Here is a 17,060-nt window from a genome sequence, read left to right as displayed (position 1 = left end):
CAGCATTGGCTATCAGCTGGCAGATGCTTTCCTTAACGTCATAGGTAAGACATTAACGTCTCTATCAGCATTGGCTATCAGCTGGCAGATGCTTTCCTTAATGTCATAGGTAAGACATTAACGTGTCTATCAGCATTGGTTATCAGCTGGCAGATGCTTTCCTTAACGTCATAGGTAAGACATTAACATTTCTATCAGCATTGGCTATCAGCTGGCAGATGCTTTCCTTAACGTCATAGTTAAGACATTAACGTGTCTATCAGCATTGGTTTTCCTTAAAGTCATAGGTAAGACATTTAAACTCCAGGACGAGGTCAAATCGAGGTCAAAGGCTGTAAGGCTGCAGACATAACAAATAGGTGAAGAAGAGAAATTGTATGTATGTTCTTGTTACAAAAGAAGGTTTTGTAAGAGACATAGGGGAAAATGTGAAGATACTGATGTGTGATGATATACTCTCTCACAGTAAGAGAAAGAAAACAATAAGACGTCAAAATTTGAGTGAGCTCACTAAAAGATGTAATTGTTTAAAACAGAGGTACAATGTAAGAACTTTTTATAATATTTACACTGTAAAACTGGATGTCACAAGAATGATGAGGATGCCAGGACGATAAGATTTAAAACACACCATTTTGTCTTTATTTTTTTTAAGGAAAAGACCTCTTTAAATGGAAGCAGCCATCACTAATTAGACCACATAAAACTAGCATAAAGGTCACCGGCTTCAGAAATTAAAATTTTGTCCACCTCATCAATATTATCTTGAAACAAATGTGTCCAAATTTCAACCTCCACAATTGAAAACTAAGCATTGTGCTTAAGTTTTAATGTTTGACTCAAGTCATGGAATCGGCCCCAGAGCTCACTGAGTGATGACATTAGGTCAGCTCCTGGACAGACAGCTGCTCCATCTCCATTCTGTGTGTCTCTTGTTTGGGCGCTAGGCAAACCCTCTGTGTTTTTCCAATTTCAGACCAAACGATTACTGGATTTGAGGCCCCAGGCAAAGTATCTCATTGACCACTGGCGATTTGTGGGCGTTGCCCATTAGGGCTGTCGCCGACCCTCTCTATCACAAGGCTTCTTACATACAGGTGGTCGAAGGTGAAGGGTGGTCAGGCAGTTAGTGAAAACCCTGTTGATCCTGTCTACGTAGATGTGTCAACACACTGATCATCAACGCAACGCGGTTTGATCGAGAGCCGGCATTCCTGGATATCCTGGGCAAATACAGCTGTCTGGTGTCGATTGGACTGGAGAAAGGCGAAGGCGATTTGGTCATCTATACGGAGATCTCGTCTAATGAGGAAGAAGCAAGTGGGTGGGACAATTTTTGTTTGTTTGTTTGTTTTTGAAGTTTAACCGCGTAATCAAGGTAGTTTAAATTTCCCCAGAAACCCCTAAGGTGTTTCCAATACAGTTTCAGCAAATGACCGAAAATATCATGCCATAAAATATTACCTTTGGGGCAGAAGCTTACATTTGCCCCGGTAGGGTATCATACTACCTCAAATCAGTTTCCCTATGATGAATTGATCTCTCAGAATCAGGCAAGATGTCCAACTTACCGCAATTCTTCTAATTTTGGGAACAGATATAAGTAGTGTTGAAAGTAGAATATTACATTTCTTAACCAGCCTTTTGGAAAAGGAAAGAAATGAGTATAGGGGAGAACCCTCACGTACAGGTCAGATTGGAAAGGTGTAATACCAAGTGAAAGGGAAGAACCTGTCAGGCACCTACCGGTAGGATTGACAAGCTGTAGTGACAGGTGAGAGGAAGAAGCTGTCAGGCACCTACAGGTAGCATTCGGAAGCTGTAGTAACAGGTGAGAGGGCGAACCTGTCAGGCACCTACGGACAGGATTACCAAGCTGTAGTAACAGGTGAGAGAGAGGACCTGTCAGGCACCTACGGCCAGGAAAGGGAAGCTGTAGTAACAGGTGTGGGAGAGAACCTTTCAGGCATCTACGGACAGGATGAGGAAGCTGTAGTGACAGGTGAAAGGGAGAACCTGTCAGGCACCCACTGGTAGGATTGAAAAGCTGTAGTGACAGGTGAGAGGCAGAACCTGTCAGGCACCTAAGGACAGGATTGGAAAGCTGTAGTGAGAGGTGAGAGAGAGAACCTGTCAGGCACCTACAGACAGAATTGGAAAGCTGTAGTGTCAGGTGAGAGATAGAACCTGTCAGGCACCTACAGGTAGGAATGGGAAGCTGTAGTAACAGGTGAGAGAGAGAACCTGTCAAGCACCTACGGTCAGGATTGGGAAGCTCTAGTAACAGGTGAAAGAGAGAACCTGTCAGGCACCTACGGACAGGACTGGGAAGTTGTATTGACAGGTGAAAGAGAGAACCTGTCAGATACCTACGGACAGAATTGGGAAGCTGTAGTGACAGGTGAGAGAGAGAACCTGTCAGGCACATACGGACAAGATTGGGAAGCTGTAGTGACAGGTGAGAGACACAACCTCTCAGGCACCTACGGACAGAATTGGGAAGCTGTAGTGACAGGTGAGAGAGAGAACCTGTCAGGCACCTACAGACAGGATTGGGAAGCTGTAGTGACAGGTGAGAGAGAAAACCTGTCAGGCACCTACGGTCAGAATTTGGAAGCTGTAGTAACAGGTGCGAGGGACAACCTGTCAGGCGCACCCACTGGTAGGATTGGAAAATTGTAGTGACACATGAGAGGCAGAACCTGTCAGGCACCTAAGGACAGGATTGGAAAGCTGTAGTGACAGGTGAGAGGCAGAACCTGTCAGGCACATACGGACAGAAATGGGAAGCTGTAGTAACAGGTGAGCGGGAGAACTTGTCAGGCACTTACAGGTAGGATTGGGAAGCTGTAGTGACAGGTGAGAGAGAAAACCTGTCAGGCACTTAGGGACAGGATTGGGAAGCTGTAGTGACAGGTGAGAGAGAGAACCTGTCAGCCACGTACGGACAGGATAGGGGAAGCTGTAGTGACAGGTGAAAGGCAGAACCTGTGAGGCACCCACTGGTGGGATTGGGAAGTTGTAGTGAGGTAAGACAGAGAACCTGTCAGGCACCTACGGGTAGGATTGACAAGCTGTAGTGACAGGTGAGAGGGAGAAGCTGTCAGGCACCTACAGGTAACATTCGGAAACTGTAGTAACAGGTGAGAAAGAGGACCTGTCAGGCACTTACGGACAGGATTGGGAAGCTGTAGTGACATGTAAGAGAGATTACCTGTCAGGCACCTACGGACAGGATAGAGAAGGTGTAGTAACAGGTAAGAGAGAGAACTTTTTAGGCATCTACAGACAGGATTGCGAAGCTGTATTGACAGGTGAGAGGCAGAACCTGTCAGGCACTTACGGACAGGATTGGGAAGCTATAGTAATAGGTGAGAAAGAGGACCTGTCAGGCACCTACGGACAGGATAGGGAAACTGTAGTGACATGTTAGAGGGAAAAGCTGTCAGGCACCTACAGATAACATTCGGAAGCTGTAGTAACAGGTGAGAGGCAGAACCTGTCAGGCACTTACGGACAGGATTGGGAAGCTATAGTAATAGGTGAGAAAGAGGACCTGTCAGGCACCTACGGACAGGATAGGGAAACTGTAGTAACAGGTGAGAGAGAGAACCTTTTAGGCATCTACAGAAAGGATTGGGAAGCTGTATTGACAGGTGAGAGGTAGAAGCTGTCCAGCACCCACTGGTAGGATTGAGAAGCTGTAGTGACAGGTGAGAGGCAGAACCTGTCAGGCACCCACTGGTGGGATTGGGAACTTGTAGTGACGTGAGAGAGAGAACCTGTCAGGCACCTACGGGTAGGATTGACAAGCTGTAGTGACAGGTGAGAGGGAGAAGCTGTCAGGCACCTACAGGTAACATTCGGAAGCTGTAGTAACAGGTGAGAGAGAGGACCTGTCAGGCACTTACGGACAGGATTGGGAAGCTGTAGTGACATGTAAGAGAGATTACCTGTCAGGCACCTACGGACAGGATAGAGAAGCTGTAGTAACAGGTAAGAGAGAGAACTTTTTAGGCATCTACAGACAGGATTGCGAAGCTGTATTGACAGGTGACAGGTAGAAGCTGTCCAGCACCCACTGGTAGGATTGGGAAGCTGTAGTGACAGGTGAGAGGCAGAACCTGTCAGGCACCCACTGGTAGGATTGGGAAGCCGTAGTGACAGGTGAGAGACGGAACCTGTCAGGCACCTACAGACAGGATTGGAAAGCTGTAGTGTCAGGTGAGAGATAGAACCTGTCAGGCACCTACAGGTAGGAATGGGAAGCTGTAGTAACAGGTGAGAGAGAGAACCTGTCAAGCACCTACGGTCAGGATTGGGAAGCTCTAGTAACAGGTGAAAGAGAGAACCTGTCAGGCACCTACGGACAGGACTGGGAAGTTGTATTGACAGGTGAAAGAGAGAACCTGTCAGATACCTACGGACAGAATTGGGAAGCTGTAGTGACAGGTGAGAGAGAGAACCTGTCAGGCACATACGGACAAGATTGGGAAGCTGTAGTGACAGGTGAGAGACACAACCTCTCAGGCACCTACGGACAGAATTGGGAAGCTGTAGTGACAGGTGAGAGAGAGAACCTGTCAGGCACCTACAGACAGGATTGGGAAGCTGTAGTGACAGGTGAGAGAGAAAACCTGTCAGGCACCTACGGTCAGAATTTGGAAGCTGTAGTAACAGGTGCGAGGGACAACCTGTCAGGCGCACCCACTGGTAGGATTGGAAAATTGTAGTGACACATGAGAGGCAGAACCTGTCAGGCACCTAAGGACAGGATTGGAAAGCTGTAGTGACAGGTGAGAGGCAGAACCTGTCAGGCACATACGGACAGAAATGGGAAGCTGTAGTAACAGGTGAGCGGGAGAACTTGTCAGGCACTTACAGGTAGGATTGGGAAGCTGTAGTGACAGGTGAGAGAGAAAACCTGTCAGGCACTTAGGGACAGGATTGGGAAGCTGTAGTGACAGGTGAGAGAGAGAACCTGTCAGCCACGTACGGACAGGATAGGGAAGCTGTAGTGACAGGTGAAAGGCAGAACCTGTGAGGCACCCACTGGTGGGATTGGGAAGTTGTAGTGAGGTAAGACAGAGAACCTGTCAGGCACCTACGGGTAGGATTGACAAGCTGTAGTGACAGGTGAGAGGGAGAAGCTGTCAGGCACCTACAGGTAACATTCGGAAACTGTAGTAACAGGTGAGAAAGAGGACCTGTCAGGCACTTACGGACAGGATTGGGAAGCTGTAGTGACATGTAAGAGAGATTACCTGTCAGGCACCTACGGACAGGATAGAGAAGGTGTAGTAACAGGTAAGAGAGAGAACTTTTTAGGCATCTACAGACAGGATTGCGAAGCTGTATTGACAGGTGAGAGGCAGAACCTGTCAGGCACTTACGGACAGGATTGGGAAGCTATAGTAATAGGTGAGAAAGAGGACCTGTCAGGCACCTACGGACAGGATAGGGAAACTGTAGTGACATGTTAGAGGGAAAAGCTGTCAGGCACCTACAGATAACATTCGGAAGCTGTAGTAACAGGTGAGAGGCAGAACCTGTCAGGCACTTACGGACAGGATTGGGAAGCTATAGTAATAGGTGAGAAAGAGGACCTGTCAGGCACCTACGGACAGGATAGGGAAACTGTAGTAACAGGTGAGAGAGAGAACCTTTTAGGCATCTACAGAAAGGATTGGGAAGCTGTATTGACAGGTGAGAGGTAGAAGCTGTCCAGCACCCACTGGTAGGATTGAGAAGCTGTAGTGACAGGTGAGAGGCAGAACCTGTCAGGCACCCACTGGTGGGATTGGGAACTTGTAGTGACGTGAGAGAGAGAACCTGTCAGGCACCTACGGGTAGGATTGACAAGCTGTAGTGACAGGTGAGAGGGAGAAGCTGTCAGGCACCTACAGGTAACATTCGGAAGCTGTAGTAACAGGTGAGAGAGAGGACCTGTCAGGCACTTACGGACAGGATTGGGAAGCTGTAGTGACATGTAAGAGAGATTACCTGTCAGGCACCTACGGACAGGATAGAGAAGCTGTAGTAACAGGTAAGAGAGAGAACTTTTTAGGCATCTACAGACAGGATTGCGAAGCTGTATTGACAGGTGACAGGTAGAAGCTGTCCAGCACCCACTGGTAGGATTGGGAAGCTGTAGTGACAGGTGAGAGGCAGAACCTGTCAGGCACCCACTGGTAGGATTGGGAAGCCGTAGTGACAGGTGAGAGACGGAACCTGTCAGGCACCTACAGACAGGATTGGAAAGCTACAGTAAAAGGTGACAGAGAGAACCTGTCAGGCACCTACGGACAGGATAGGGAAGCTGTAGTGACAGGTGAGAGGCAGAACCTGTCAGGAACCTACGGACAGAATTGGGAAGCTGTAATGAAAGGTGAGAGGCAGAACCTGTCAGGCACCCACTGGTGGGATTAGGAAGTTGTAGTGAGGTGAGAGAGAAGACCTGTCAGGCACTTATGGACAGGTTGGGGAAGCTGTAGTAACAGGTGAGAGAGGACACGTGAGAGGTAGAAACTGTCAGACACCTACAGACAGGATTGGAAAGCTACAGTGAAATGTGAGAGAGAGGGAACCTGTCAGGCACCTACAGACAGAATTGGAAAGCTGTAGTAACAGGTGAGAGATAGAACCTGTTAGGCTCCTACAGGTAGGATTAGGAAGCTGTAGTGACAGGTGAGAGGCAGAACCTGTCAGGCACCTACGGGAAGGATTGAGAAGCTGTAGTGACAGGTGAGAGGGAGAAGCTGTCAGGCACCTACAGGTAACATTCGGAAGGTGTAGTAACAGGTGAGAGAGAGGACCTGTCAGGCACTTACGGACAGGATTGGGAAGCTGTAGTGACATGTAAGAGAGATTACCTGTCAGGCACCTACGGACAGGATAGAGAAGCTGTAGTAACAGGTAAGAGAGAGAACTTTTTAGGCATCTACAGACAGGATTGTGAAGCTGTATTGACAGGTGACAGGTAGAAGCTGTCCAGCACCCACTGGTAGGATTGGGAAGCTGTAGTGACAGGTGAGAGGCAGAACCTGTCAGGCACCCACTGGTAGGATTGGGAAGCCGTAGTGACAGGTGAGAGACCTACAGACAGGATTGGAAAGCTACAGTAAAAGGTGACAGAGAGAACCTGTCAGGCACCTACGGACAGGATAGGGAAGCTGTAGTGACAGGTGAGAGGCAGAACCTGTCAGGAACCTACGGACAGAATTGGGAAGCTGTAGTGAAAGGTGAGAGGCAGAACCTGTCAGGCACCCACTGGTGGGATTAGGAAGTTGTAGTGAGGTGAGAGAGAAGACCTGTCAGGCACTTATGGACAGGTTGGGGAAGCTGTAGTAACAGGTGAGAGAGGACACGTGAGAGGTAGAACCTGTCAGACACCTACAGACAGGATTGGAAAGCTACAGTGAAATGTGAGAGAGAGGGAACCTGTCAGGCACCTACAGACAGAATTGGAAAGCTGTAGTAACAGGTGAGAGATAGAACCTGTTAGGCTCCCACAGGTAGGATTAGGAAGCTGTAGTGACAGGTGAGAGGCAGAACCTGTCAGGCACCTATGGACAGGATTGGAAAGTTGTAGTGACAGGTGAGAGGCAGAACCTGTCAGGTACCTAGGGACAGGATTGGGAAGCTATAGTAACAGGTGAAAGAGAGAACCTGTCAGGCACCTACCGACAGGATTGGGAAGCTATAGTGACAGGTGAGAGGGAGAACCTGTCAGGCACCCACAGCTACACGGCTAGGATTGGGAAGCTGTAGTGACAGGTGAGAGAGAAAACCTGTCAGGCACCTACGGACAGAAGTTGGAAGCTGTAGTAACAGGTGAGAGGGAGAACCTGTCAGGCACCCACTGGTAGGATTGGAAAGTTGTAGAGAAAGGTGAGTGAGAACCTGTCAAGCACCTAGGGACAGAATTGGGAAGCTGTATTGACAGGTGAGAGAGAGAACCTGTCAGGCACCTACGGACAGGATTGGGAAGTTGTAGTGACAGGTGAAAGGCAGAACCTGTCAGGCACATAGGGACAGAAATGGGAAGATGTAGTGACAGGTGAAAGAGAGAACCTGTCAGGCACCTACGGACAGGATTGGGAAGCTGTAGTGACAGGTGAGAGAGAAAACCTGTCAGGCACCTACGGACAGAAGTTGGAAGCTGTAGTAACTGGTGAGAGGGAGAACCTGTCAGGCACCACTAGTAGGATTGGAAAGTTGTAGAGAAAGGTGAGTTAGAACCTGTCAAGCACCTAGGGACAGAATTGGGAAGCTGTATTGACAGGTGAGAGAGAGAACGTGTCAGGCACCTACGGACAGGATTGGGAAGTTGTAGTGACAAGTGAGAGGCAGAACCTGTCAGGCACCTAGGGACAGGATTGGGAAGCTGTAGTAACAGGTGAGAGAATGGACCTGTCAGGCACCTACGGACAGAATAGGGAAACTGTAGTAACAGGTGAGGGAGAGAAACTTTTAGGCGTCTACAATCATGATTGGGACAGGTGAGAGGTAGAACCTGTCAGGCACCCACTGGTAGGATTGGAAAGTTGTAGTGACAGGTGAGAGGCAGAACCTGTCGGGCACATAGGGACAGGATTGGGAAGGTGTAGTGACAGGTGAAAGAAAGAACCTGTCAGGCACCTATGGACAGAATTGGGAAGGTATAGTGACAGATGAGAAGGAGAACCTGTCAAGCACCCACGGCTAGGATTGGGAAGCTGTAGTGACAGGTGAGAGAGAAAACCTGTCAGGCACCTACGGACAGAAGTTGGAAGCTGTAGTAACAGGTGAGAGGAAGAACCTGTCAGGCACCCACTGGTAGGATTGGAAAGTTGTAGTGAAAGGTGAGTGAGAGAACCTGTCAGGCACCTAGGGACAGAATTGGGAAGCTGTATTGACAGGTGAGAGAGAGAACCTGTCAGGCACCTACGTACAGGATAGGGAAGCTGTAGTAACAGGTGAGAGGCAGAACCTGTCAGGCACCTACGGACAGAATTAGGAAGCTGTAGTGACTAGTGAAAGGCAGAACCTTTCAGACACCCACTGGTGGGATTGGAAAGTTGTAGTGAGGTGAGAGAGACAACCTTTCGGGCACCTACGGGTAGGATTGACAAGCTCTAGGGACAGGTGATAGGGAGAAGCTGTCAAGCACCTACAGGTAGCATTCGGAAGCTGTAGTAACAGGTCAGGGGGCGAACTTGTCAGGCACCTACGGACAGGATTACCAAGCTGTAGTAACAGGTGAGATAGAGGACCTGTCAGGCACCTACGGACAAAAGTTGGAAGCCGTAGTAACAGGTGAGAGGGCGAACCTGTCAGACACCCACTGGTGGGATTGGAAAGTTGTAGTGAGATGAGAGAGACAGCGTGTCAGGCACCTACGGGTAGGATTGACAAGTTGTAGTGAGGTGAGAGAGGGAACCTGTCAGGCACCTACAGACAGAATTGGGGAGCTGTAGTAACAGGTGAGAGAGAAAACCTGTCAGGCACCTACGGACAGAATAGGGAAGCTGTAGTAACAGGTGAGGGAGAGAAGCTTTTAGGCATCTACAGACAGGATTGGGAAGCTGTAGTGACAGGTGTGAGGTAGAACCTGTCAAGCACCCACTGGTAGGATGGGAAAGTTGTAGTGACATGTGAGAGGCAGAACCTCTCAGGCACTTAAGGACAGGATTGGAAAGCTACAGTGAAAGGTGAGAGAGAGGGAACCTGTCAGGCACCTACAGACAGAATTGGAAAGCTGTAGTGACAGGTGAGAGATAGAACCTGTCAGGCACCTACAGGTAGGATTGGAAAGCTGTAGTGACAGGTGAGGGAGAGAACCTGTCAGGCACCTATGGTCAAGATTGGGAAGCTGTAGTAACAGGTGAAAGGGAGAACCTGTCAGGCACCCACGAACACGATTGGAAAGCTGTATTGACAGGTGAGAGAGAGAACCTGTGCGGCACGTACGGACAGGATTGGGAAGATGTAGTGACAGGTTGGAGAGCGAACCTGTCAGGCACCTACGGACAGGATTGGGAGTGAGTGAGTGTTTGGGGTTTAACGTCGTACTCAACAATTTTTTAGTCATTTGCCGACGAAGGAATCCTTAGGGTGCATGTACGTGTAATGTGTCTCCTTGTAGCAGGAAGGATTTCCACCGCTCTTTTATCAAGTGCTGCTTCACTGAGACGACTTACCGAAGGCAAGTAAGCTGCCGCGCCCGAGCCATTATACTGATACGGGTCAACCAGTCGTTGCACTATCCCCTTCAATCTGAACGCCAAGCGAGGAAGTTACAAGTTCCTCTTTTAAAGTCTTAGGTGTGACTCGATAAAGGATTGATCCTGGATCTACCGGTCCCGAAGCGGACGCTCTACCAACTGTGCTATCTGGGCCGGTACCAGAATTTGGAAGCTGTAGTGACAGTTGAGGGGCAGAACCTCAGGCACCCTCTGGTGGGATTGGAAAGTTGTAGTGAGGTGAGAGAGAGAACCTGTCAAGCACCTACGGACAGAATTGGGAAGCTGTAGTAACAGGTGAGAGGGAGAACCTGTCAGGCACCTACAGGTAAGATTGGGAAGCTGTGATGTTGGGTGGGTTGAGAGAATCTGTCCGACACTCCAGGTAAGACTGGGAAGTTGTGATAATGAGTGGGAGGGGAGAACCTGTCAGACACCTACAGGTAAGATCGAGTAGCCGTGAAGACGCGTGGGAAGGGAGAGCCTGTCAGGCACCTACGGACAGGATTAAGAGGCTGTCGTGACAGGAGAGAGGGAGAACCTGTCCGACACTACATGTAAGATTGGGAAGCTGTGAGGACGGGTGGGAGGAGAGAATCTGTACAACACTTACAGGTAAGGTTTGGAATCTGTTAGGACGCATGGGAGTTGAGAATCTCTACAGGTAAAATGGGGAAGTTGTGATGACGGTTGGGACAAGAGAACCTGTCAGATACCAACAGGTAAGACTGGGAAGCTGTGATGATGGGTGGGAGGGCTGAACCTGTTAGACACCTAAACGTAAGATTGGGGATTAGTGATGACGAGTGAGACAGGATAACCTGTCAGATACCTAGAGGTAAGATTTATTGGCAATCTGAGTAACTGTGACGATGTGTGGAAGAAGAAAATATATCAGACACGTAAAGGTAAGGTTGGGAAGCGGTGATGAAGTGTGTGAATAGAGAACCTGTTTGAAACCTAAAGGTTAGTCTGCTTGATTGTGATAACGGTTGGGAAAAGAGAACCTGTTTCACAAGTAAAGTTTGGTCTGTTTGGTTGTGATGATAGGTGGGAAAAGAGAACTTGTTTGACAAGTAAAGTTTAGTCTGTTTGGTTGTGATGATAGGTGGAAACAGAGAACTTGTTTGACAAGTAAAGTTTAGTCTGTTTGGTTGTGATGATAGGTGGAAAGAGAGAACCTGTTTGACAAGTTAAGTTTGGTCTATTTGGTTGTGATGATAGGTGGAAAGAGAGAACCTGTTTGACAAGTAAAGTTTGGTCTGTTTGGTTGTGATGATAGGTGGAAAGAGAGAACTTGTTTGACAAGTAAAGTTTGGTCTGTTTGGTTGTGATGATAGGTGGAAAGAGAGAACTTGTTTGACATCAAAAGATTAAATTGTGAGTTCACGCTTAGTGCAATAAAATAAATTATGGATATTTCCCAGCTGTGAAATTTGACATGCAGCTTATAATTTTAGTTCTCTTAGCACCGTGTCCAGACGATAAATACGGACCTACGTGTCAGAACACATGTAACTGTTCGAACAGAGGGTCAGCCATCTGTGACAAGACGACTGGGGCATGTATAGGCATGTATAACTCCGGCTATACTGGACAGGACTGTCAGCCAACAACAGGTAAAAACGAAATAGTTTTGATTTACCGGTGCCTCATTTTATGATATCTGGTGTATGCTTTAGAGAGGAAAAATTTCGTTACCCTGCCCCATAGGTCAATCTGGAGAATATCTTCTAATATAGATTTGTTCTGTGACATTCCACATGACATCATATAACAACGAACGGTACAACGTCTTGAAACAGACGAGAAACACTTCAAGTCCTGTTTTGCCTGGGGTATTTGAGACACTGACAAATAGCTAAGTATTTATTTATTTCTCTGATTAATGTTTAACGCAGTACTCAACCAAAGTATGACATTTGTGACCAGCACCATATTTGTGACGGGTATCGTATATGACAAGGAGGATAGGCCTAATCCACAGAAATCTCGCGAGACCCACGGGATTTTACTAGTTGAGAGAAACTTTATTTTGAATTTCCTTGAATTACAGGTGTATATGTGTATGTTATTTATGTTGATAATTTCAAATATCTTAAACCTTCCGGTTGACTCAAGTCAAAGCTGATGTGTTTATGTATCACATTCCCACATAACCTCATTGTCAACAGAAAGAGGCCGCCGTCGTATAAGTGAAATATTCTTGAGTACGGCGTAAAACACTAATTAAAAAAAATCAACAGAAAGATAGTGTTTGATTGTCTTGTCTTACATAGGGGTCAACAACGTAGTCTGCCGTACAACCTGTCCGACATTAATTACAAATACTTCCTCTCTATCTAGCACGTTGAAGATTCGCTTGTAATATATTTGTACGTGATTTAGGGCAAATAATTATATTTTTGAGAATTTGTTGTATAATTGTCAGTGTATCAGTGTGCATATAAACAACTTATATGTTGCCACATTTTGCTCCATTCTGGTCTTCACGTCGAGTTATAACTAAACAATTACCCAAACGACTCAAATTTAAGGTTACGGTGTCGTGGTTATGGTGTTTTGCTACTTGGAAATATGGAACAGAGAGTCACGTGAGCGTCGCCGTCACAACAAAAACAGTAGGATGGAAGCTGTGGTATCGGAAGATGTGATATCGGAAGATGTGATATCGACAACTGACAACCAGATGACATTGAGTTCAAAAGAATGCAGTTATAGCGTGATGTAACTTCAGCTATCGTGTACCTCCATCGGCTATCTAGGCCAGGGGTCATAACTCCATACGGCAAATAAATATCACTCTCATCTTACAATAAAGCATCCTATTGCGTATCAATTCAGGATACAACAAAAGTTTTAGCTGACGTCTAGGGGAGAGGTCGGTGAAGAAGGAACTGTGGAATACTCCAAAGACAATTTGTTCAAATCAGTGGCATAATGAATTCTGATTGGTTAGGTCTTTTCCACACGAGATCTTGTTTACACCTGGGAGCAGGTAATGCACCTGAGCAACAGTCATTTGAACGGGTAACTAATCAGAGTTCAGAGATGTCATGTATATGTTGTTGTTGTATGCGGAACGTTTTGCTGTCCACGTTAAAATGATTTACAATGTCAAAATTACTCTTTAATAGTTTCTTCATATAGTCGTATTCATACGAGAACAGGCATAGGTCAGCCAAAAGGGGAGGCAGAATCTGTGCCCATCGGAATGTACACTGTCGATATATGTAACGAAAAACTCAAGCAACTCCATGAACTTTGAAAAGCCCCATGAATGGTAACCCTTGTATGTAGTGGAACTGAAGCAGGCTTTGTTGCCTTTGACGTTAATACAGCCGTGACCAGTTTTCCGTCACAGAATTCTGTGTTCCGCGAGACCACACAATGTGTGACGGGAAGAGGAATCTTTCCCATGTCAATCCATGAGTGTTTTAAGTGAATCTGTGTACGTCTATGTTTTCAACCGTTTGACTACTTCTTTGGCAGTTGCATTTTCCGAATAAGCACTTTTGCATATTTCAATATCTTTACCAAATGCTGTCTTTTTCAGGCACTGAGTTACTTGTCAGTCTCGGTAGCCATACAGGACTTCTGGCCGCTCTCATTGTCCTATCAATTCTGTTTGTGATTGTAGGCCTACTGATATGCTTCATTGTGTCAGTTGTAAACCGATGGAGACTTCACTGTTAACTCAGGGAAGAGATACAAGCTCGATACGTCGCCTACAAGGTTATTATTTTATAATTTATTGTTTATTTTCATAAGATGTGCTTTTCTTTTTCTCACAAAAACATATCAGCCTAACAAGTGTATCTGTTTTCTTTTTAAAGTAATCAGTATCCTCGATGTAGAGAACTTTTCCGTGTAAGCATTAGTTTTACTGATACTTTTAATTTCCTCAGGTAAAACCAACAGAGGACGAGTAGAATGGTGTCTACGATGAGATGGGGGATACCTCTGGGTTAAGGAGTGCCGGTGAATACGAGAATGTGGGGGATACGTTGGGATCGGGGAGGGGGGGTAATTCAGCACGGCTTAATACGCTTAATACGATTGCATTAGAAGTAAATATGTTATCAAAGGACTGAGTACATATGTAACGATTTCTGCCTCTTATAACACACTTAAGTGTCCATGTTCAACGATCTCTGCCTGTTACTACATATATGCGTGCATACGTGGCAATTTCTGCCTCTTATAACACACATAAGTGTTTATGTGTAACGATTTCTGCCTGTTACTACATATATGCGTACATACGTAACAATTGCTGCCTGTTATAACACATATAAGTGTACATATGTAAGGATTTCTGCCTGTTGTAAGACACATAGATGTTCATGTGTAACCATTCCTGCCTGCTACAGCACACATAGGTGTTCATGTGTAACCATTCCTGCCTGTTACAGCACACATAGGTGTTCATGTGTAACCATTCCTGCCTGTTACAGCACACACAGGTGTTCATGTGTAACCATTCCTGCTTGTTACAACACACATAAGTGTTCATGTGTAACGTTTTTTGTCCCATAGAACACACGTGTATATGTGAAGGGTTTTTGTCGAGGTTTTTTGTCGCACGATTTAATAAAGATCACCAGCGCACGATGTAATAAAGATCACCAGTGCACGATTTAATAAAGATCACCAGCGCACGATGTAATAAAGATCACCAGCGCACGACTTAATAAAGATCTCTTGCGCACGACTTAATAAAAATTTCGAGAGCACGAGATAATTATGTCGTGCGCATGACTTAACACAGATCTCGTGAGAACGACATAGTTGCGCATTTCTATGGGTCAATTATCTCGTGAACACGACTTACTAAAAAAAACATACTTGAAATTTTCAAAGTTATGTTTTTTCTGTTCCTAATTGTTTTTCTAACACTTAGGAGTGCCTATTCGCGCTGCAATCTGTTTTACACCGCATATCTTAATGGCAATGTGTCTGACTAGAGGCTGAACAGCCATGATAGTGGCGTATCCAAATATTCCTCAGCATACTATGGTCTACATATTTCAGAGTCGCCGATATTCAGCAGTCTGTAAAACCAGTCATATTCGCCACCAAAATTGCTTTTAGCCAGTGGCGCGTAACAACCCAAGCGCTACAAATTGACATGTTGAATGTCCATATTATTACAAGGTAGAATAGTTTTTCTAATTCATATTGTTAAATTCCACAAGCTTAGTTTCCATACGAAGGACTCGTTGCCTCGGATGAAGTCCTAATTATTCAAAAGCAAGTTGCCTACTTGACAACGGGCGTGGAGAGTAATTTGTTTTATAATGGCTGCGCCAATAAGGGGTTAGAACAAACTCCACGCTGTAACAAAGCCTATACTACTATCTCTGCGAATAGAGTGAGTGAGTGGGGTTTAACGTCGTACTTAACAATTTTTCAGTCATATGACGACGAAGGAATCCTTAGGGTGCATGTACGTGTAATGTGCCTCCTTGTAGCAGGACGGATTTCCACCGCTCTTTTATCCAGTGCTGCTTCACTGAGACGACTTACCGAGCCATTATACTGATACGTTGCACTATCCCCTTCATGCTGAACGCCAAGCGAGGAAGTTACAACTTCCTCTTTTAAAGTCTTAGGTGTGACTCAAGGATTGATCCTGGATGTACCGGTCCAGAAGCGGACGCTCTACCAACTGTGCTATCCGGGCCGGTACTCTGCGAATAGGCCACATGGCTTTAATTTCCCAACATCCATCTCTAAATCTACACCGCCGTGAGATCATATACTACAAGAGATAAAACGAAATTTATTTACTAAGGTTATATATTACTAAAACGTAAACCATTTCAAATATGGCAGTGTCAGTGACAGGGTTTACAGCTAAGTCCATAGCAGTTCAGATAATTGGTGTCGCCCTCCTTCAAACCACACTGAACGCCCAATATACAGAATATCACTGTTTTTGGAGAGGAAGCCAGCATGAGCTGAACTTGAACTCACAGCGACAGCATGGCGCAGATGTTGCCGAGTTATCGTACCGCGCTGGTGTGCTAATCACCTCGGCCATATCACCGGTTATGCCTATACATGTATATGCTTAAAAATAATGAACCCTAGTATTGGAATTTAATAGTTTTCTCTTTCATTAGGGAATCTCTGCTATACGCATGTCCTGTGTTTTGTTCCTGTACGTGGCATAAAAGAATGACGCCCATTGTTTGAGTACATGAACCATGTATACGCTGCCGTTGAAATACACAGTAACAGTGAAGTATATATATTTACATAGTGGGCTTCCCCCGGACTCTGTCCGGTTTACTTCCACCGTAATGCATAAGTGAAATATCCTTGAGTACGGTTTAAAACACCAATCAAATAAATAAATAAATACATCTGTTAATGTCAACATAAAGAACAACATTTGGAGATATAATATCTTAATACCCTCTTGTAAATTAGTGTTTGTCGTTTGTTTGTTTGATTGGGCTTTAACGTCGATTTTAACAGTACGTTGGCCATATTGCGACGGTGTCGCCTTGCATATTTGGCGACATATTTATAGTACGGCATCACTTGAGCATCATACAGGTACCAACTTTGCAACTACTTAGCATTTCGATAGGTAGTTGCAATGCAAATAGCGGTCAGAATCAGCTATGATTAAGCTGCAGGAGTCAAGGCCATTACGACCCAGCGGTGTTTCACACAAGAAGCAATTTTATGTATACTGGCCCAGTTAGAACACGTCTTTAGTAAGCATATATATATCTTCTGATTATCAGCGCGCTGGCGTTTGAGTTTACGAAGTCTGTCGACAATGTTTCTGCGTTTGCACTTCTTTAGTGGTGGTGGGGCTCC

The 17,060-nt window shown here is 45.9% G+C and overlaps 1 long non-coding RNA gene across 1 annotated transcript; it reads left to right on the top strand.

Moving 5' to 3' along the window:
- The first annotated feature begins 993 nt into the window (after positions 1-993).
- On the top strand, positions 994-14,228 carry LOC135464229 (uncharacterized). The gene is made up of 4 exons (XR_010443644.1): positions 994-1,320; positions 11,684-11,842; positions 13,864-13,958; positions 14,132-14,228. It is a non-coding gene; the product is annotated as an uncharacterized LOC135464229 (long non-coding RNA).
- Positions 14,229-17,060: the final 2,832 nt, after the last annotated feature.

The sequence above is a fragment of the Liolophura sinensis genome, chromosome 3 (assembly GCF_032854445.1).
Source record: "Liolophura sinensis isolate JHLJ2023 chromosome 3, CUHK_Ljap_v2, whole genome shotgun sequence".
In the NCBI taxonomy this organism is placed as follows: domain Eukaryota; kingdom Metazoa; phylum Mollusca; class Polyplacophora; order Chitonida; family Chitonidae; genus Liolophura; species Liolophura sinensis.
The sequence above is the reverse complement of the archived record's forward strand: the minus strand, read 5'-3'. Positions and strand labels throughout refer to the sequence as shown.